This window comes from Dendrobates tinctorius, unplaced genomic scaffold (assembly GCF_039654945.1).
Source record: "Dendrobates tinctorius isolate UK_male_01 unplaced genomic scaffold, ASM3965494v1 ptg000270l, whole genome shotgun sequence".
Lineage (NCBI taxonomy): Eukaryota > Metazoa > Chordata > Amphibia > Anura > Dendrobatidae > Dendrobates > Dendrobates tinctorius.
In genome coordinates, this window is record NW_027361937.1 from 7,745,496 (window position 1) to 7,767,302 (window position 21,807).

The 21,807-nt window shown below is 45.4% G+C and overlaps 1 protein-coding gene and 1 long non-coding RNA gene across 3 annotated transcripts in view; one reads left to right on the top strand and one right to left on the bottom strand.

Annotated features, from left to right (window-relative positions):
* The window catches only part of LOC141069641 (CMP-N-acetylneuraminate-beta-galactosamide-alpha-2,3-sialyltransferase 2-like), a 130,955-nt gene that overhangs the window by 46,994 nt on the left and 62,154 nt on the right, over window positions 1-21,807 (bottom strand). Inside the window, exon 1 of one of the 2 annotated variants that reach the window (XM_073559378.1) lies at window positions 15,721-15,969. The exons of the other annotated variant lie outside the window; for it this stretch is intronic. The gene's annotated coding sequence lies outside the window, so the exon portion shown is untranslated. Of the gene's footprint in view, window positions 1-15,720; window positions 15,970-21,807 lie in introns of those variants that run through there. 2 annotated transcript variants of the gene reach the window in all.
* Window positions 1-21,807, top strand: part of LOC141069642 (uncharacterized) — a 140,067-nt gene that overhangs the window by 11,149 nt on the left and 107,111 nt on the right. The window lies entirely within an intron of this gene.

A 21,807-nucleotide genomic window follows, 5' to 3' on the forward strand; every position in this document is an offset into this window, starting at 1 on the left:
CCCAGTCAGCATCTGGTGATGTTATTTCAGGTGTCAGGACTCCCACATCCAAATCAATAGGCAGTTTACCAGGCCTCGCCCTCATTAGGTAGACTGGAGTGCAGTTGGTGGGATTCACAGGAATGTGGTTGTAGAGGTCTACCAGATCTGGCAACTTTTCTGGCCACAGATTCCTCTCTTCCAAAGGCAAGGTCTTCAGCAGGTCGATCACCAACTGGTTCATCTTTTCACACATGCCATTGGTCTGTGGATGGTACGGTGTTGTCCTGATCTTTTTGAAACCGTACAAGTTACAGAATTCCTGGAACACTTCTGCCTCAAAAGCTGGACCTTGATCTGTAAGCACTCGCTCAGGATATCCATGTGGTCTACAGAAGTGCTGTTGAAAGGCTCTGGCCGCTGTCCGGGCTGTTTGATCTTTGACAGACACAACTACCAGGAATCTTGAGTAGTGGTCCACGATGGTAAGAGCATAGATGTAGCCTGAGCAGCTTGGGACCAGCTTCACATGGTCTAGGGTGACCAACTCAAGTGGCTGTTTGGTTATTATTGGCTGTAGAGGAGCTCTCTGGTTGTTTCGATCCTTTCTGCGCAGGTTACATTGTCCACATTCTCGGCACCACTTTTCAATGGCTTTCCTCATACCAGCCCAGTAGAATCTCTCCCGGAGCAAGGCTTCCAACTTCTTCCATCCGAAGTCTCCAGCTCCATTGTGGTATGCTTCCAAGACCATTGATGCCTCTCTCTTCGGGACTACCACCTGCCAGACCAGCTCATGAGTGCGGGCATTGATACTCCTCCGACACAGCTTTCCTTCATAAATGAACAGTCGGCCTCTCTCCTTCCACAACTGCTGGGTTTCTTTAGTTACATCCGGCTCTGGGCGTGAGTCAGCTTGTGACAGTAGCTCCTTCACCATGCGGACTGCGGGGTCACTATCCTGCGCTTCTGCCCAATCGTGATGGGGCAATGGATTTAGGGTGACCGCTTTCAAGCCAGACCGCCTGTTTCTCACTCCTTGAGCACGTTGGGCCGCAATTGGCCGGTGGAAGGGAGGTAACTTTCTTCAAGAGCCTCAGGGTCTTCTCCTGCATCTGACAGATTAGGCATTCTGGACAGCGCATCAGCATTGGCATTCTTATGCCCTGCTCGGTACTTGATGGTAAACTCATAGTTAGACAGTCGAGCCATCCATCGCTGCTCCAGTGCACCTAGTTTTGCAGTTTCCAAGTGAGTCAACGGGTTGTTGTCCGTGAAGATGGTAAACTTGGCTGAAGCTAGGTAATGCTTGAATCTTTCAGTCACAGCCCAGACTATGGCGAGGAACTCCAGCTTGAAGGAACTGTAGTTGTCAGGGTTCCTTTCAGTGGGACGAAGCATCCTACTGGCGTAGGAGATCACCCTTTCTTTGCCATTCTGTACCTGTGACAGTACTTCTCCAAGTCCCACGTTGCTGGCATCAGTATACAACACAAAGGACTTGTCAAAATCTGGGTAGGCCAGAACTTCATCCCCTGTGAGAGCCATCTTCAGTCAAGTGAAGGAGCTCTCCAACTCCTCAGTCCATTCAAAGGTGGAACTTTTCTGTTTGGCCTTCTTGGACTATCCCACCAGAAGATTTTGCATAGGAGTGGCTATTTCAGTGAAGCCCTTGATGAACCTTCGGTAGTAGCCTACTAACCCAAGAAATTGGCGTACTTCATGGAGGTTGCTGAGCTTCGGCCAGTCCCGAATGACTGTGACTTTGTCAGGATCTGGTGCCACACCTTCTGCACTCACTACATGACCGAGGTACTGTACCTTGGGCTTCAGGAGGTGGCATTTGGAAGGCTTCACCTTCAGGCCAAAGTTGGACAAGGCTTCAAACACCTCAGCCAGGTGCTTCAGATGGTCTTCGTAAGTCTTGGAGAAAACAATGACATCATCAAGGTACAACAGGACCGTCTTGAAGTTCTTGTGTCCCAGGCAGCACTCCATCAGCCGTTGAAATGTTCCTGGGGCGGTGCAGAGCCCAAATGGCATATAGTTGAACTCACAGAGACCCATTGGGGTGGTAAATGCTGTTTTCTCCTTGTCTGCCTCTGCCACGGGAACCTGCCAATACCCACTAGTGAGATCCAAGGTGGAAAAGCAGTTAGCAGTTTTAAGTGCAGCTTATGACTCCTCAATTCTGGGTAATGGGTAGGCATCCTTATGTGTAATGCTGTTAATTTTTCTGTAATCAACACACATTCTCATGGTACCATCCTTTTTCTTTACAAAAACTATTGGAGCTGCCCAGGGGCTACAACTGTCTCTGATAACCCCATCTTCCTTCATCTCTCTCAACATACCTTTAGCACATTGGTATTGTGTTGGGGGTATAGGCCGGTACCTTTCTTTAATGGGTGGATGATCTCCAGTGAGGATATGGTGTTGAACCCCTTTTGCCTTCCCAAAATCTAGGGGGTGTTTACTGAATATCCGCTCATATTCCTGGGTCACTCTGTAAACCCCATTTTTCTGGTATGAAGGTGTGGAGTCAGTTCCCACCTGCAGTTGCTGGTGCCACTCCCCCAGCTGCTTGACAGAGCCATTTTCCTCCACCTGGTTGGATGAGACCAAGGGCTCTGTTGTCTGCATTGCATTGTTACTGACAGTGAGCTTAGCAACTGTGGCATACCGAGGTATTGTGGCCTCCTCCTCCCCACAATTCAGAAGGCGTACAGGTACTCTCCCTTTACGGACATCAACTACCCCTCTGGCTGTCAGGACAGTGGGCCTGCTATCAGAGTACACTGGTTCTACCATAGCCTGGTAATCTTTTCCTCTGAGGCCTATGGCTGCCCGACACCAAATCAACATTTCACATCTGGGGGGTATTGCAATGGGGAAAGCATCACTCACTCTGACGCTGTCAATTTCTCCGCCAGAGAGTTCTACCTGTTGTCTTTGCATCAGGGCCTTGATCTCCTTCTGCAGGACTCGTTGTTCACTGGAAGTCTCAGCCACCTGTTGCAACAAGACAATAACCTCGGAAAGACAATTTTCAATTACATTTGTACCAAGAGTCATCATGGGATTACATTCTCGTCGATCAATATCCACAACTATCAGACCTTGAGATTTTAACTCTACTCGACCCAATTTAACAGTAATTTCTTTATATCCCACTTGCGGTAAAGACTGACCATTACTGGCAACTACTGTGAGTTCATCACTTGGGCCACGGGTAAGTTCAGAGTCTGCCCAATACCGCTTGTAAAGGATATATGGCATAGTTGTCACCTGGGAGCCAGTGTCCAGCAAAGCGTTCATGGGGATGCCGTCAATCACCACTGGGAGGATCGGTCGTCCTCCAACATACTTGGCTCGCCAGTTCCTTGGGCCTTGTGGTCCTACTCCTGGGGGTTGGCCCTCTGCCCCAGGGGTAGCTCGTTTAAATAACAGAATCTTGCAAAGTGACCTGCCTTGTGGCAGTGACGACAGATGGGACGTCCGTCCTGGTCATAGCGATCATTGTTCCTCCCTCGGAGTGGCGGGGTTCTCCTCTTCCGGGGCCACGGGACATCCTCTGGACTGGAAGCAAGCTGGATCTTCTCCTTGGAGGACACCTGCAGGGACTGCACGATTTTAGTAAGTGCAGCCATCCCTTTGGTCAATTCCTGGACCTGAAGACGCAGCTCTTCTGTTGGATCTTTATCCAGAGTCTGCATCAGCCTCCACAGGGGTGGAAGGGAAAGATATTGCTTCCCGGTGGCAGGTGATTGCTTGACAGTTGGTTCTTGCAGCACCCGGATAGCCCTGTCTTTAAAATCAGCAAAGTCTAGATCAGGGTTCTGTAGGGCTATGATGCGCAGCTGAGCTCTGTGGGTGCTGGATAAGAGTCCTTCAATAAAATGCTCCTTTAACAGTCGGTCTCCATCTTTCACACTGTCTGGGTCAATCTGCTTGACAGCTCGCAGCGCCTCCTGCAGGTTAAGAGCATAGTCCCGTATACTGTCCTGCGCTGTTTACATCCAAAGAATCTCATCTTGATTTCAGCGGCAGAGCCGGTGTCAAAGGTGCTCCTTAGCTTAGCCAGGATCTTTTTAACAGTCTCTTTATCATTGTCCTGCCAGGCTTTTACCTCTCTGTGCTGCACCTGTTAGCTGCCCAATCAGGATGTTCACCTTCTGGCTTTCAGATAGAGGATACACCTCAAACAAACTGCACAGTCTCTCTTTAAATTCACTCAGGGTATGTGACTCCCCTGAATACTGCGGTAGCCAGGCTGCTCCCGGGATGTAAGGCATAGACAGAGGCATTATGGGGACCGCTGCGGTGGGCGCTGTTTCTTGCGGTGCCCTGGAAGCAACACTGACTGCTGGATTCAGCGGCGCTGTGGGGTCTGCGGGGGCGTCCGCCGCTGCATTGGCGTTGTCCTCAGACATTTTCTCTTCCCCCTAGTTAACGTGGGCCAGGCCGCGGGGTTACGCTGGCTTACCGGATGCCGCTCCTCGGCTGGATCCCGGGGACGCCGGAACTGCAGGCCTCAGCTTTTCACTTCCCGCGCGCTCTTCTCCTTTCGTGCTTCTCGGCTGGCTCCGCCCACGAAGGCCTGCCCCCTTTTTTTCCCGCGCGCCAATCAGCGGGATAATGGCGGCAATGGTGCCAATTTCGCACACAGTCTATAGCACCAAACACAGTCTCTGGCACACAGGACCCGGGGCTACCGGGCTCCGTAATCCTGTTCGTGACTCCAAAATGGGTCGCTCTCCCAGGGCTGTGGGGTCTCTCAGAGGGGATTGTCACAGCAGCGGTGACCCGGTCCGTGGCCCTGGGCGCCCATGTAAAAGGGGTTGAGTTGGGAATAAAGTTTATAAGTGATTTGTGACACCACCTGTGGTGTTCGGCAAGGGAGGTGTTAAGCCAACACTGCAAGTAGATCCTCTGGGACAGATGGTGTAGTGCAGCAATGATGTTGTAGCCCTCCACAGCTAGGGCTGTTGGTACCAGGGCAGTGTAGCTGAATGTTTAGAAAGAGGGTGCAGTGTTTGGCACAGAGATGTAGCAGTGCTGAGGATGTTGCAGGAAGGAGGCAAGGACACAACAGTTTACCTTTACTTGGCAAACGCAGTCCAGGGTCCTGGTTACAGTTGGCACAGGAGCAGGCTAGCCTGGAAGCAAGTCAGGGATCTCATAAGATGGGTTGTGTAGTCCCCTTCCTAGCGCTGGCTTGAGGTACATCCAGTACTGTGTTACACTGAAGTTCCTCCTTCTTATCTTCTCTTAGAATCTTAGAACTACCTCGTATGGCAGACAGCTGTAGCCCTCTCTCTCTCTTGGCTCACCCGTCGCTGTTGTGCCTCCGAGTCTTAGTTGGGAATAGAGCATTTACAGCTTCCTATTCCTCTGGTTTCTGTTGCAGGACCTTCAGTATCCATACAACCGTGGAGACCAAGCTCCAGATCATGCGCTATCACTGGGAGGGAGCTCTCTATCCTCAGCTCAACCTCCAGCTTCTCTCCACACATCTACACTCTTTGCCCTCCTCACACTAACTCCTAATTTCCCTTCCTGGTCCTCAGAGAGCACTCCTCCCCCAATTCTGGTTCAGAGCTCCCTCTGCTGGCCTGGAGTGGGAACTGTGTTGCATGACATGGTTAACTGTCAGAGATACCCTTCATTGCCTCCAAGCCTGACATCACCCTCCCTGGAGGAAGGCAATGCCACTGTGGCGACCATACTCCTGGGGGCGCCACACACACCTTCTGTCCAGCTTCCATCTTACATAATATATGTTCTATATAGATAACGGATGAGCCCATGGAATCCCACATGAACACTGGTTGCTCTCCCACTACATTATGCAAAAATAAATCACTAAAATAGTCTTAGTTATTTACAAAAACTCTAATACAGTATATTGTGCATTGTAGTAAATTGTACACTTTGCATAATTTGTGAAAATTGGTCAACATTTCCAATCCACTTTTATTACCAGTTTTTATCTTTTTTTTTCTGGACAAATGGCAACTAAAAGAAACAGCTAAATATTACATTACCTTGCTATGGATCATCAGCATAGAAGAATAGTTTTAACTACACTCGTGTAATATCTTTTCTCAACTAGTGGAAGTCTGCAGTGCTGCGGGAGATTGAGATTATGTTTATAGCATGAAATACTTTACAATATTCTGTATATATTTATTTGCAGAATTAACGTGGTCCTTTGAATAGACAGGTGTACAGTTTTTGCTGACTGCGTCTGAAAGTTAATGGAATAGTTGGCACAGAGAGTAAGTCTAGGACGTCTGGAATAAGTCTCCAGGGTTTAACCAGACTGCAGTACAGCTGCAAATCTTTATAATGCTAATGTACCCAATGCTGAAAATTCTGATTAGTTTCAAAGATAAATTATCATCGCAATAGATGAAAAGGTTTTTTTAGGGTCATATCAAATTATAATAAATTTATGGATTATCCTCTGAATAAGACAAAGATCATTAACCCCTTACCTACAATTGACGTAATATTCCGTCCATGTGACCATGGACCTAATTACCATGGACGGAATATTACGTCATCGCGATCAGCGGCGCCCACGTGGTGAGCGCCGCTGATCGCGGCCGAGTGTCAGCTAATTATCATAGCTGACACCCGGCACAATGTGTCAGGGGCGGTCACGGACCGCCCCCGACACGTTAACCCCTTGCACACCGCGATCAAACGCGATCGCGGTGTACCGGGGGTTAAAGGGAAGCATCGGCAGGGAGGGGGCTCCCTCCGTGCTTCCCTGAGCCCCCCACGGCAGCGCAATGTGCAGCGCTGCTGCGGGGGTCTCTTTCCCTACAGGCCCCCGGATCCAAGATGGCGACGGGGGCCTGCAGGGAGCTGACTTCCTCACTGCCTGCAAAGCGCAGGCATGAGGAAGTCTGCAGCAGTGCCTGTGACAGATCGCTGATCTGTCACAGTGATCTGTGATGTGACAGATCAGCGATCTGTCACAGGACAGTGATGTCCCACCTGGGACAAGGTAATAAAGTAAAAAAAAAAAAAAAAAAAGTGTTAAAAATAATTAAAAAAAAATCGCTAAATAAATCAGTAAAAAAAAAAAAAATATTCCCCAATAAATCCATTTTTTCAAAATAAAAAAAAACAAAAACAATAAAAGTGCACATATTTGGTATCGCCGCGTCCGTAATGACCTGCCCTATAAAACTGTCTCATTAGTTAACCCCTTTAGCGAACCCCTTAAAAAATAAAAATAAAAAACGAAGCAAAAAATAATGATTTATTATCATACCACCGAACAAAAAGTGCAATAACGCGCGATCAAAAAGACGCATATAAATATGCATGGTACCGCTGAAAACGTCATCTTGTCCCGCAAAAAACGAGCTGCCATACAGCATCATCCGCAAAAAAATAAAAAAGTTATAGCTCGCAGAATAAAGCGATACAAAAATAATTATTTTTTATATAAAATAGTTTTCATTGCAAAAAACCGACAAAACATAAAAAAAGACCTAAATGAGGTATCGCTGTAACCGTACTGACCCGAAGAATAAAACCGCTTTATCAATTTTACCGCACGCGGAACGGTGTAAACGCACCCCCCCAAAAGAAATTCATGAAACGCTGGTTTTTGTTCATTCTGCGTCCCAAAAATCGGAATAAAAAGCGATCAAAAAATGTCACGTGCCCGAAAATGGTACCAATAAAAACGTCAACTCGTCCCGCAAAAAATAAGACCTCACATGACTCGGTGGGTCAAAATACGGAAAAATTATAGCTCACAATATGTGGTGATGCAAAAACTATTTTTACAATAAAAAGCGTCTTTTAGCGTGCGACAGCCGCCAAACATAAAAACCGCCATAAATCGTAAATCAAACCCCCCGTTATCACCCCCTTAGTTAGGGAAAAATAATAAAACTAAAAGAAAATGTATTTATTTCCATTTTCCCGCTAGGGTTAGGGTTAGGGTAGGGCTAGGGTTAGGGCTAGGGTTAGGGCTAGGGTTAGGGCTAGGGTTAGGGCTAGGGCTCAGATTAGGGTTCGGGTTGGAGTTATAATTGGGGGTTTCCACTGTTTGGGCACATCAGGTGCTCTCCAAAGGCAACATGGCGTCTGATCTCAATTCCAGCCAATTCTGCGTTGAAAAAGTCAAATGGTGCTCCTTCCCTTCCAAGCTCTGCCATGTGCCCAAACAGTGTTTTACCCCCACATGTAGGGTATCAGCCTACTCAGGACAAATTACAAAACAACTTTTGGGGTCCAATTTCTCCTGTTACCCTTAGGAAAATAAAAAATTGGGGGCAAAAATATAATTTTGCGGAAAAAAATGTTTTTTTTATTTTCACGCCCAGGCGTTATAAACTTCTGTGAAGCACTTGGGGGTTCAAAGTGCTCTCCACACATCTAGATAAGCTCGGTGGGGGGTCTAGTTTCCAAAATGGGGTCACTTGTGGGGAGTTTCAATAGTTTAGGTACATTAGGGGCTCTCCAAACGCATATGACACCCGCATACCAATCCATCAAAGTCTGCATTCCAAAACGTCACTACTTCCCTTCCGAGCCCCGACGTGTGCCCATACAGTAGTTTTCTCCCACATATGAGGTATCAGCGTACTCAGGACAAATTGGACAACAACTTTTGGGGTCCAATTTCTCCTGTTACCCTTGGGAAAATAAAAAAAATGGGGACTAAAAGATGATGTTTGTTGAAAAAATACGATATTTTTATTTTCACGCCCGGTCGTTATAAACTTCTATGAAGCACTGGGGGGTTCAAAGTGCTCACCACACATCTAGATAAGTTCATTAGGGGGTCTAGTTTCCAAAATGGGGTCACTTGTGGGGGGTTTCCACTGTTTAGGTACATCAGGGGCTCTCCAAACGCAACATGACACCCGCAGACCATTCCATCAAAGTCTGCATTCCAAAACGTCACTACTTCCCTTCCGAGCCCCGACGTGTGCCCATACAGTAGTTTTCTCCCACATATGAGGTATCAGCGTACTCAGGACAAATTGGACAACAACTTTTGGGGTCCAATTTCTCCTGTTACCCTTGGGAAAATAAAAAAATGGGGACTAAAAGATGATGTTTGTTGAAAAAATACGATATTTTTATTTTCACGCCCGGTCGTTATAAACTTCTGTGAAGCACTGGGGGGTTCAAAGTGCTCACCACACATCTAGATAAGTTCATTAGGGGGTCTAGTTTCCAAAATGGGGTCACTTGTGGGGGGTTTCCACTATTTAGGTACATCAGGGGCTCTCCAAACGCAACATGACACCCGCAGACCATTCCATCAAAGTCTGCATTCCAAAACGTCACTACTTCCCTTCCGAGCCCCGACGTGTGCCCATACAGTAGTTTTCTCCCACATATGAGGTATCAGCGTACTCAGGACAAATTGGACAACAACTTTTGGGGTCCAATTTCTCCTGTTACCCTTGGGAAAATAAAAAAATGGGGACTAAAAGATCATGTTTGTGGAAAAAATACGATTTTTTTATTTTCACGCCCGGACGTTATAAACTTCAGTGAAGCACTGGGGGGTTCAAAGTGCTCACCACACATCTAGATAAGTTCCTTGGGGGGTCTAGTTTCCAAAATGGTGTCATTTGTGGGGGGTTTCTACTGTTTTGGTACATCAGGGGCTTTCCTAACGCGACATGGTGTCCGATCTCAATTCCAGCCAAAAAGTCAAATGGCGCTGCTTCCCTTCCGAGCTCTGCCATACGCCCAAATAGTGGTTTACCCCCACATGTGGTGTATTAGCGTACTCAGGATAAATTGCACAATATCTTTTAGGGTCCTGTTACTTTTGGAAAAATAAGAATTGAGGGTGAAAAGATCATTTTTGTGGAAAAAATATGATTTTTTAATTGTACTGCTGTACGTTATAAACTTCTGTGAAGCCCTTGGGGGTTCAAAGTTCTCACCACACATCTAGATAAGTTCCTTGGGGGTCTAGATTCCAAAATGGTGTCATTTGTTGGGGGGTTTCCACTGTTTTGGTACATCAGGGGTTTTCCAATCGCGACATGGTGTCCGATCTCAATTCTAGCCAAAAACGTCAAATGGCGCTGCTTCCCTTCCGAGCTCTGCTATGCGCCCAAATAGTCATTTACACCCACATATGGGGTATCAGCGTACTCAGGACAAATTGCACAATAACTTTTAGGGTCCTGTTACCCTTGGAAAATTAAAAATTGGGGGTGAAAAGATCATTTTTGTGGAAAAAATATGATTTTTTAATTGTACCGCTGTACGTTATAAACTTCTGTGAAGCCCTTGTGGGTTCAAAGTTCTCACCACATATCTAGATAAGTTCCTTGGGGGGTCTAGTTTCCAAAATGGGGTCACTTGGGGGGGTTTCCACTGTTTAGGTACATCAGGGGCTCGCCAAACGTGACATGGCGTCCGATCTGAATTCCAGCCAATTTTGCATTGAAAAAGTCAAACGGCGCTCCTTCCATTCTGAGCTCTGCCATGCGCCGAAACAGTGGTTCCCCCCCACATATCAGGTATCAGCGTACTCAGGACAAATTGCACAATAAGTCTTGCAGTCCAATTTCTCCTGTTACCCTTGGTAAAATAAAGAAAATTGAACCTGAAGTATTTTTTTTGTGAAAAAAAGTTAAATGTTCATTTTTTTTTTAATATTCAAAAAATTCCTGTGACGCACCTAAAGGGTTAATAAACTTCTTGAATGTGGTTTTAAGCACCTTAAGGGGTGCAGTTTTTAGAATGGTGTCACTTTTGGGTATTTTCTATCATATAGACCCCTCAAAGTGGCTTCAAATGTGAAGTGGTCCCTAAAAATAAAATGGTGTTGCAAAAATGAGAAATCGCTGGTCAATTTTTAACCCTTATAACTTCCTAACAAAAAAAAATTTTGGTTCCAAAACTGTGCTGATGTAAAGTAAACATGTGGGAAATGTTATGTATTAAGTTTTTTGTGTGCCGTATCGCTGTGATTTAAGGGCATAAAAATTCAAATTTGGAAAATTGCGAAATTTTCAAAATTTTCGCCAAATTTCCGTTTTTTTCACAAATAACCGCAAGTTATTTGAATGCAATTTTACCACTAACATGAAGTACAATATGTCACGAGAAAACAATGTCAGAATAACCGGGATCCATAGAAGCGTTCCAGAGTTATGACCTCATAAAGGTACAGTGGTCAGAATTGTAAAAATTGGCCCGGTAGTTAACGTGCAAACCACCCTTGGTAGTGAAGGGGTTAAGGGGAGGCGTTATATTTATACTGCTCACAGGAGCATCAAACATAGATGGGCTTGCTCATTTCTAATGTCTTTATTTTATTATATTTCTGTGTATGCAGAGGGCAATCAAGCGATGCGACAAGGAACAGTCGAGGTGACCGTTATGCCCGATGCTTTATAACCTACGATTCCTCTACAACCCTGCAGTATTTTAGAGTAAGACAAGGATGCCGGAAGTAAAGGCAGCGTGTTCCTTTTACATGCCACTCTCCCTTTAATCATCAGTATGAAACATGTGGTTATAAACAGTCCATAGCTGTTGGCTGAATGCTCATTTGGCTAAGAGCCATTTTCCCATGCTTTGGTTGAGCATTCATGTGGTTTTCAATGGGGGAGATGGAAGCCGTGGAGTAACAAAGATTTTGCATTGGGCCCTCAAGTTTCAACAGGACCCCCCCCAACTATCATGGTCTTAAATTATTTACCTTCTCAATTGGGCCAAAGACCTTTTTGGCCTCCATACGTCCAGGACATGGGTGCGACTGTAACCCCTTCACTTATTATAGGTACACCCCTGGATGGAAGGAAACTGCTGCCAGACACCACTGCATTTGGCATTTTGAAGCTCAACATCTCCATGGTCATCAGAGCAGAAGTGGTTAATTTACGATCGGCCTGTCTATTGTGGCGCATAGAAAAAGATCGAGTGGAAAAAGTGGGAAATATTTCCCCAACAACGCCTGTAAGCTCCAATAGGGCTTATGGACAAGAGTTTCCTTAATGAGACAACCCCTTTAGAATTGCACACACAGATTTTGCAACAGATTTCTGCATCTGAACAAATCACAGCTAATGGAGAATGTTAGAGTCAAGGCATGCGAGTTATACCCATGCTATTTATATATTCCCTTGAGAAATTCTTAAGCTAAAGCCAAGCGATAAAATTAGATTCCTCTATAGTAACCTCTAGACAATTCAACTGCTAGCACGGGGCCCATGATATAGGGCGCACATTCCTGAGATGCATTGCCAGATGACTTCAGTTCAATGTTTTCATTCCAATTTACAAGGAAATGTAAATTCCAGTCCTCAAAATAAAATGTCTTCTTTACACCTCTGCACAAGTCTAGAAGCCACAGGTCTCTTTAAATAGCAGCTGTGTGTGGGTTGTATGGACGTCGTCCCAACCGCGGTCACTAAATGAAAAGATTCACAAAAGTAAACAGCGTTTTATTTCGACAGCTAAGCTCTCCAAATTTAGGCTGGTCTATCTTCCTGCAAAACGCACCTGATTCCTAGTGGACAACAGCCAACCCTCTCAATATTATAAATACTGTAAAAGTAACAGCACACAGAGGTGTGGGTACAGGTGGACATGCCATTGGTGCAACCTTTGCACTAGCAGCATACAGAGAAGTGTGGGTACGGGCGGACATGCCATTGGTGCAACCTTTGCAGTAACAGCATACAGACAGGTGTGGGTACAGGCGGACATGCCATTGGTGCAACCTTTGCAGTAACAGCATACAGAGAGGTGTGGGTACAGGCGGACATGCCATTTGTGCAACCTTTGCAGTAACAGCATACAGAGAGGTGTGGGTACAGGCGGACATGCCATTGGTGAAACCTTTGCATTAGCAGCATACAGAGAGGCGTGGGTACAGGCGGACATGCCATTGGTGCAACCCTTGCAGTAACAGCATACAGAGAGGTGTGGGTACAGGCGGACATGCCATTGGTGCAACCTTTGCAGTAACAGCATACAGAGAGGTGTGGGTACAGGCGGACATGCCATTGGTGAAACCTTTGCATTAGCAGCATACAGAGAGGTGTGGGTACAGGCGGACATGCCATTGGTGCAACCCTTGCAGTAACAGCATACAGAGAGGTGTGGGTACAGGCAGACATGCCATTGGTGAAACCTTTGCATTAGCAGCATACAGAGAGGTGTGGGTACAGGCGGACATGCCATTGGTGCAAACCTTGCAGTAACAGCATACAGAGAGGTGTGGGTACAGGCAGACATGCCATTGGTGAAACCTTTGCATTAGCAGCATACAGAGAGGTGTGGGTACAGGCGGACATGCCATTGGTGCAACCCTTGCAGTAACAGCATACAGAGAGGTGTGGGTACAGGCAGACATGCCATTGGTGAAACCTTTGCATTAGCAGCATACAGAGAGGTGTAGGTACAGGCGGACATGCCATTGGTGCAACCTTTGCAGTAACAGCATACAGAGAGGTGTGGGTACAGGCGGACATGCCATTGGTGCAACCTTTGCATTAGCAGCATACAGAGAGGTGTGGGTACAGGCGGACATGCAATTAGTGCAACCTTTGCATTAGCACCATACAGACTGGTGTGGGTACGGGCGGACATGCCATTGGTGCAACCTTTGCATTAGCAGCATACAGAGAGGTGTGGGTACGGGCGGACATGCCATTGGTACAACTTTTGCAGTCGCAAAGTCGCAGGAGCTTAAGAGGTAAGGGGGCCAGTTACACCTCCAAAGTAGCTTCTGTCACAGACACATAAAGCTGTGCATTAGGAAGAGCTATTGGACTGCAAAGGGTCCAGACACTGTTTTTGCATGGTGTCTTCCCCTGAGCAATGGAAAAAAGCGTATTACAAAAAAGTGCAATCTATAGCTTGAAAAAGCATATATTCACTTCAGACCATTTATAAACTTAAGTCATATTTACAAGGTCACAATTACCAGGTATCTTTTGGCAAAAGGTAAAAGGAGTATGGGTCATCTCTGGATTATTGAGAGGATTTCCAATAAATGTTAGCTAGATATGGGTCCCACAAGGGTGCGTACATAGATATCATGGGGCCCCATAGCAGTTCTAATTGGGCCTCCTAAAAATATATTATATATATATAATATATATTTTTTTTTTATTTATTTGGTGATGTCACAGAGGCGCATATGTCACAACTTTGCAGTTCTTGCAAAAGTAATTTTCCTACTATTGAAACACCAAGATTCCCCTCTCGTTGCCACAATAAAGTAGAATGTCAACAAAAGTGCCCCCAAACACTCTATAATATTCCCACAGTCTATTCCTCCACAATACCCTCCACACACAGTGTGAGAACCCTACTTTCCCATTGCACTTCATATAGTATAATATTCCCCATAATACTCCATATAGTATAATATGCCTCTGTTGCCCTCCATATAGTCTAATGCACTTTATAAGTGCATTGCACTTATAAAGTATAATGTATCTCCATATGGTATAATGCAGGGCAACCCCTAGGCCCTCTGCTGCTCCAGATTTCCTGAAGATATGGTCTGAAGCACCGCACATCTCCGCACAGTGGGTAGCATGTAGTGACATTATCACACCCGCTACACTAAGATGTCAGATCTCAGACGAGGGAGAATGATGGAGGAGGGAGCGGACAGCTTCCATCCTCAATCGTGGCTTTGAACTGTATCGGCATCCACGATGCTGATACAGTTGAAAGTGTGATCCAGAGGGGGGCTGGCTCTGGAACTGGGCTGAAGTCGGAATTGACAACTGACACATGCTCAGTAGAGCAGGGACTAGCCTAGCTCCTGAAATGGACATCACAGATGACATTTCGCTTCAGGTAAGGGCAGAGGCTGCACCAGTGACCGAAGTCTTGGGCCACCTGATGACGTCTTATTTGAGTATCCCAGCATGCACACTAGGGGGTTCTCAAACAAAGCGTCATCAAACAGGAAGTAGGTAATAAAAAATAAAATAAAGCAGGTAACAGTGAGGGAACATTAGAGACTTTTTAATTACAGTCTATTAGAAAAGAGATTTGATTATTACATTAAACAGGCAGATATTTAGGATTAAAACAAATGTTATCTCGGACAACCCCTTTAAGGCCCCCCATATACATTAGATAAAAGGCTTCCAAACCCACCTGTTGAATATTATATAGCAGGAAGAGCTGATCAGATCGATATGTAGGTTTGTGGGCAGATATTCACATGTAAATAATAGGGCACTTTGTTAACCATATTTTGATCAAAAGAGCAAAAAAGTCATACCATCACGACAAGATGTACCCATCGGGGCGGTCCTAGCCTCTCTTCCTGTCTTTAGTATTAAAAGTGCCCTATTTTATTTACCTGTACTCTTAGTGTCATTTGTTATTGATGGAAACCCCCTTTTTTCGTAGCACCGGGGGGGGGGGGGGGGGGCGGGATGCCCTACCAACAATGTCTATATATAGCCTTGGGTGATAAATAAAAAATATATTTTTGCTGCAAATGTCCCACAGGACAGATTATGAGCTAATTAAAAATGTTAGGTCAATAGTAGAAGAATAGATAAAAAAAAGAAAAGGATTCAGAAAAAAGAAATGCAGACGGCCTGGTGCCCTGTAAGCACTGGTGGAGCAGGCCAACATTACATAATTATGCCATAACTTGGAAGAGGGTTAATATATCCCTAGTGTGCATCCAAGTCAAATGTGTATCTGTCATGAATTCCAGTATCCTAATTATCAGGACAAATGAGAACTAACCTGCTCTCTTGACATCTGTGGTTTCTCTGCTACACAGCTGAAGCATGGTGCTGAGGATTAGAGCCTTCCTTGGGGGTTCCCACAGAACTCCCCTGAGGTGCCCAACGCTAGTGGCACCAGTGATGACCATGTAACCCTCCTGTGACAGCACCACTAAACTGCTGATGTACTATGAAGAATAATCCAAAGGAATGTCCTGTCTTCTGAGGAATGTGTAGCCTAAGGAAAATACAGAAACCTGATCAGTGGTTTCTGATCTCAACTTGTGTCGTAATGGGAAGTCTTCAGCCAGATAAGGAGGTTTTAGAGGCTGGCAGTTAAATAGAGGAAGCATAACTCTGCATTATGCTGCGTGTAAAACTGCTGTGTTCACAGATGTATACTCTTATTTTCTCCAGAGATGGACGCAGACAGCTGGGCTCCCTGCGCAAAACAGTCTAAGGGCCCTTGGTATCTCTTCACATAGCGCCCCCTTAGGTCTAACAATTGACAATTATTAGCTATAAATCTCATTAGCTGAGGAACATACCGTACTTCCAGTTTAATAGATGGCAGAAGGCTCCTTAAAGGGCGAGAGGCCTTGTTCAGTCCACACATAAACTACCAATTATGACCCAGCAATGTTTTTCCTTCCCATTAGCCAAATTTCACCCTCATTTACTACAGAGTTGTATAAACATACTCCAATTTTTTGCAGTTCCTAAACCCCTTAATACCAAAAGTATTTTTAGGCCATAATTACCTAAACACAGCGGTTAAAGGGGTTGTCTCAACGCTTTATCTTCAGGAGCACACCACTCTTCTGAATTCCAGCTTCCTAGCTTACAAGGGAAGGTGGTGTGCTTCTAAAAATTGACAGATGGCATCACTGGTCATAACTGAACTCTCTCGGGTGGTTAGCAGAGGGTTTTTTTAGACTTTTAAAAAACTAGAGCCTCGAAAATTTTAAGCAGATCCTATAAACGTATGACACAAGTAGACAGTAAACCCGATGTTCCATATGCCATTTGATTCTTCTTCAGGTTCATTAGAAGTAGATATGAGGTCTATATTATGGACCTTGATAGATCACAGAGCTTATCTAATTAATGTAGGGCAGCTTCATTAAAGCTCAGTTAGAAACGTACATTGCTTTTAGACACCCTCTATAATTGATGTGCTTCTTAATAGTTTATGCACAATGTACTTTAGTCTATTCTACAGTGTGCCAGTTCTGGAGTTGTTTCTTGCATCATTTCCTTCATGGATGCTACTTTCCTACTAATATGTTTGTCTGCCCCATAATACGTAACACTTCATTGTGGTACTGGGCCAACTGTGGACTCTTGCCAGGGCTAGACACAGGCAGAAGGCACACTATGCAAGAGCAGTATATGGGCTCTTTACAGTCCAATAATGCGTATGACAGAAGCTGCTCACCGCTTTGGAGGTGGAGGTGCTCCCCTTACCTCATGAGCCCCTTGTGCACAGGTTGTACCAATGTTATGTCCCACCCCTAACTCATGGCAACTAATAAGCAAATGTCACCAGAATCCCTGCTCTTATTTTTTGCTTTATTTTCAGATCCATATCACCTCAGTGCTATACAAAACCACTCTGTTGCCTCAAAGCCATCTTGAAATATACCATATCTGTGAAATAGCTGACTACTGCATAACAAGGCCCCAAAATTGAAAAATCGAATGTGCCTCCCTGGAGGTTCAGACTGGGGCTGAAATTCAGCCCTGGCATTTGAAATCACACAGGCCCATGTTGTCCCCGTCCCCATGAACCAGATGGGATATATTACGAATATTACCCTGAATGGATGAAAGCAAGATTTTCTACAAGACCAATATTTCTAATGATACTCGTGGTCTGCTGGGGTAAGTGACGGAGTCAGCGACTTTGTGCTCTGTCACAAATCTTAATAGTATGGGTATCTTGAGAACACCGATTATATTAACAACGTAGCAGACAAGGCAGCCCATGACCAGACAGGCCCTTCTAGCATTTGCCAGAATTGCCAGATGGCCAGTCCGGCCCTGCCTCCCTGTCAGCTTCCTGAGCAAGTTTTTTTAATCTGTGTAAAAAAAAAAAAAAGAAAAATAAGAGCTGTGTGTATTATACCTAAGCAGACCAATTCTGCCATCACATTCCAACACTCAAGGCTATAATTTATTGTAAAGGAAACTTTTTCTCTTTTTGTGTACAGCAGACCGCTTGTCAATCTAGCTAAGTCAAGTAGGGGAAAAAAATCGGCACGACCCTCCCAGTGACTGGTCTCCATGTAGCCGGCACATTTTTTCTCCTATTTAAAAAAAAAAAAAAAAAAACACCTCAACTGTCAGGTTTATTTTAAAGTGTTGCTCGGGCTTCTGGTGAAAGTTTCTAGTCATTCTAAGGGACTTGGGACTGCTGAATCCTTCCAGAATGTGCACCTCACGCTGTTAGGATCTTCTGGTGTTGCCGGTGAGTGGGCAGCAGTGTCAGCTCCAGGTTTTTGTGGTGCACAGATAAGAAATATAGGTATACTGCAATGCCAAAGATTTCATTTCTTACATTACATGAGTGATATCTATTGTAAATTCTGCAGTAGCTCAAAAAACGGTGAATCCTCGCAGCACACAGTACACACAGAGTGACTGCAAACTTATAATTTTAGACCGGACAGTGTAGTCCTCCATACAGTATTATGGGCCCCATATATTGCTCCATACAGTATAATGGGCTCCATATATTGATCCATACAGTAAAATGGGCCCCATATATTGCTCCATACAGTATAATGGACCCCATATATTGCTCCACACAGTATAATGGGCCCCATATATTGCTCCATACAGTATAATGGGCCCCATGCAGTGTGGGGTGCATCACGCAAGCATCTCATAAGCAAAGCATCACAGAAGCTAAGCATCAAGAAAACGGCAGTTATACATGGCATGGAATTAACATTCATCTTCTCTCTTAACACAGGTAATCAACTGAACCACCCTGCATGTATTTACTCCATTCACTGCTAGCAAGCAGCCTGAATGGTACAACTTCCCACCTCTGCTGCCTCTATTTTCTGCTGCAATACATCCAAATGGTAATCAACTGAACCACCCTGCATGTATTTACTCCATTCACTGCTAGCAAGCAGCCTGAATGGTACAACTTCCCACCTCTGCTGCCTCTATTTTCTGCTGCAATATATCCAAATGGTACAAGTCCATACTTCTGCTTGCGGTCTGTCTTCTGCTGCTTTACCATTTTGCTGCATATTTAAATGTGCTTGCTAAAACTTTGGTTTAATTAATTTGTTGCACTGTATGTAATACTTACTGGTTTAGATCCGTGACTGGGGCCTCTCTAGATCATATCAGGTGGAAGGTGCTATAGCATATCCACACAGCCTGGTCTAGTGCCTTTGATCATCTAACCACCCCCTGGTGTGCTGGCCCCAGCTGCAAAATTATACCCAACCAGCTCCCAAAATCCCTCTCTCCTGACCCTGTAGTGTGGCCTATATATGTAGTAGTTCCTAAGGGGAAGCATGCAGTGTGGGGTGCAGCACGCAAGCATCCCATAAGCTAAACATCACAGAAGCTAAGCATCAAGAAAACGGCAGTTATACATGGCAGTTAATCAGGGCAGGAATCAGGTAACCCACACTTTGCTCTCTCTTTTATCCATGTGCTTTATTTCTATCCTCCTGTGTTCCCTTGCCATCCACATTCACCACCCCATCCCCCTCCATCACGACTCATGCACATCAGCCCCTCTATACTTCCCTCTCCCATGTACAGCTCTCATGCACTCCTCACCTTCCTGAGAAACGTCAGCCCTTCTTGCCCAAATACATCACAGAAAAAAACTATGATTTCAGGGGAAATCTCCCCCAACCCTGGTCCACCATCCCCCAACCTCAACCCCTACCTCATATCAAAACCATAATAATCTAATTAATATTACTTGCACTCCCTCATCTCCATCTTTTAATTGTGCCCTCTGGAATCCAGGGTCTGTTTGTAACAAGCTTCCTTTCCTACACAACTACTTTCTGAACAACTCTCTTAATTGCTCCCAACCCTGGTCCCCCATGTTATAGAAAGTCAAACCCCCCAACTGCTACACTCAGAAACCAGTCTAATCTTATTAATATTCCCTGCATGCCATCTGTCTCTCTTAATTGTGCCCTTTGGAATTCTCGCTCAGTGTGTAACAAACTCGCCTTCATTCATGACATTTTCCTTTCTAATTCTCTTAACCTTCTGGCTCTTACTGAAACCTGGATCCAGCAGTCAGACACTACTGCTGCTGCTGCTCTTTCATATGGTGGACTACACTTCTCATACCCCAAGATTAGACAATAGAGCAGGTGGAGGCGTTAGTCTGCTCCTATCACCAAAATGTACCTTTCAGGTTATCCCTCAAGTACCCTCACTTGTCTTCCCTTCTTTTGAGGTCCATGCCGTCAGACTCTACACCCCCTTCTCCATGCGAGTGGCAGTGGAATATCGTCCTCCCGGCCCCGCCCATCAGTTCCTGCATCATTTTGCTACTTGGCTTCCACATTCTCTCTCCTGTGACATCCCTACCCTGATCATGGGCGATTTTAACATCCCCATTGCTCTTCCCCTCTCCCCATCTGCTACTCACCTTTTATCTCTAACCTCCTTGTTTGGCCTTTTGCAGCTTAGTAATTCTCCAATGCATGAAGACAGAAACTCCCTCGACTTGGTCTTCTCTCAGCTTTGTGCAGTGGATGATTTTGCAAACTCCCCTCTCCCGCTCTTTGACCACAACCTTCTTTCATTCTCTATCAAAAACTGCCAGGCTGCTCAGGCCACCCCCACTGTCCATATTTATAGAAACATACAGGCCATTAACACCCAGAAACTTATAAAGAACTTGCAGTCTTCATTGGCCCCTATCTCCTCCCTCTCATGTTCTGATTCTGCATTGAAGCATTACAATGAAACACTTCAAAGTTCCCTGGATGAATTTGCACCTCCTATACATAGAACACCACAACACAGACGGCGACAACCCTGGCACACCCTGCAAACACGTTTCCTGCAGCGATGCTCCAGGTGCGCCGAACGTCTGTGGAGAAAATCCAACCTACCCGAAGATTTCATCCATTATAAGTTTATGCTTCGAACATACAACACTGCCCTTCACCTCTCAAAACAAACCTATTTCAACACCCTCATCACCTCACTGTCCAATAACCCTAAACGTCTCTGACACTTTTCATTCTCTACTCAACCCAGGAGTACAGGCCCCAACCACGGAGCTTTGAGCTGACGATCTGGCCAATTACTTCAAAGAAAAAATTGACCAGATTCGACAGGAAATTATCTCCCAATCACCTCATACCATGCACTGTCCTCCCTCCCCCATTGCATCTAGCTCACTCTCTGATTTTGAACCAGTCACAGAAGAAGAAGTAAGCAGGCTCCTTGCATCTTCTCGCCCAACCACTTGCACCAGTGACCCATTTCCGTCACATCTCCTCCAGTCCCTTTCCCCTGCTGTCACCCCTCACCTAACTAAAATATTTAACCTCTCTCTCTTCTGATATCTTTCCCTCCTCATTTAAGCATGCCATCATACATCCAATACTTAAAAAACCATCCCTCAACCAAAACGTTGCCGCTAACTATAGACCTGTCTCTAATCTTCCCTTCATCTCTAAAGTCCTGGAACGCCTGGTCCACTCCCGTCTTATCCGCTATCTCTTTGATAACTCTCTTCTCGACCCTCTCCAATCCGGTTTCCGCTCTTTACACTCTACTGAAACTGCCCTCACTAAAGTCTCTAATGATCTGCTAACAGCTAAATCAAATGGTCATTACTCCATGCTAATTCTCTTGGATCTCTCTGCAGCATTCGACACTGTGGTTCATCAGCTCCTCCTCACTATGCTCCCTTCCATTGGCCTCAAGGACACCGTTCTCTCCTGGTTCTCCTATCTCTCTGATCGCTCCTTTACTCTATCTTTTGCTGGCTCCTCTTCCTCTCATCTTGCCCTTACTGTTGGGGTTCTTCAAGGATCAGTCCTGGCACCCTCCTCTTCTCTTTGCACACTGCCCCTATTGGTCAAACAATCAGTCG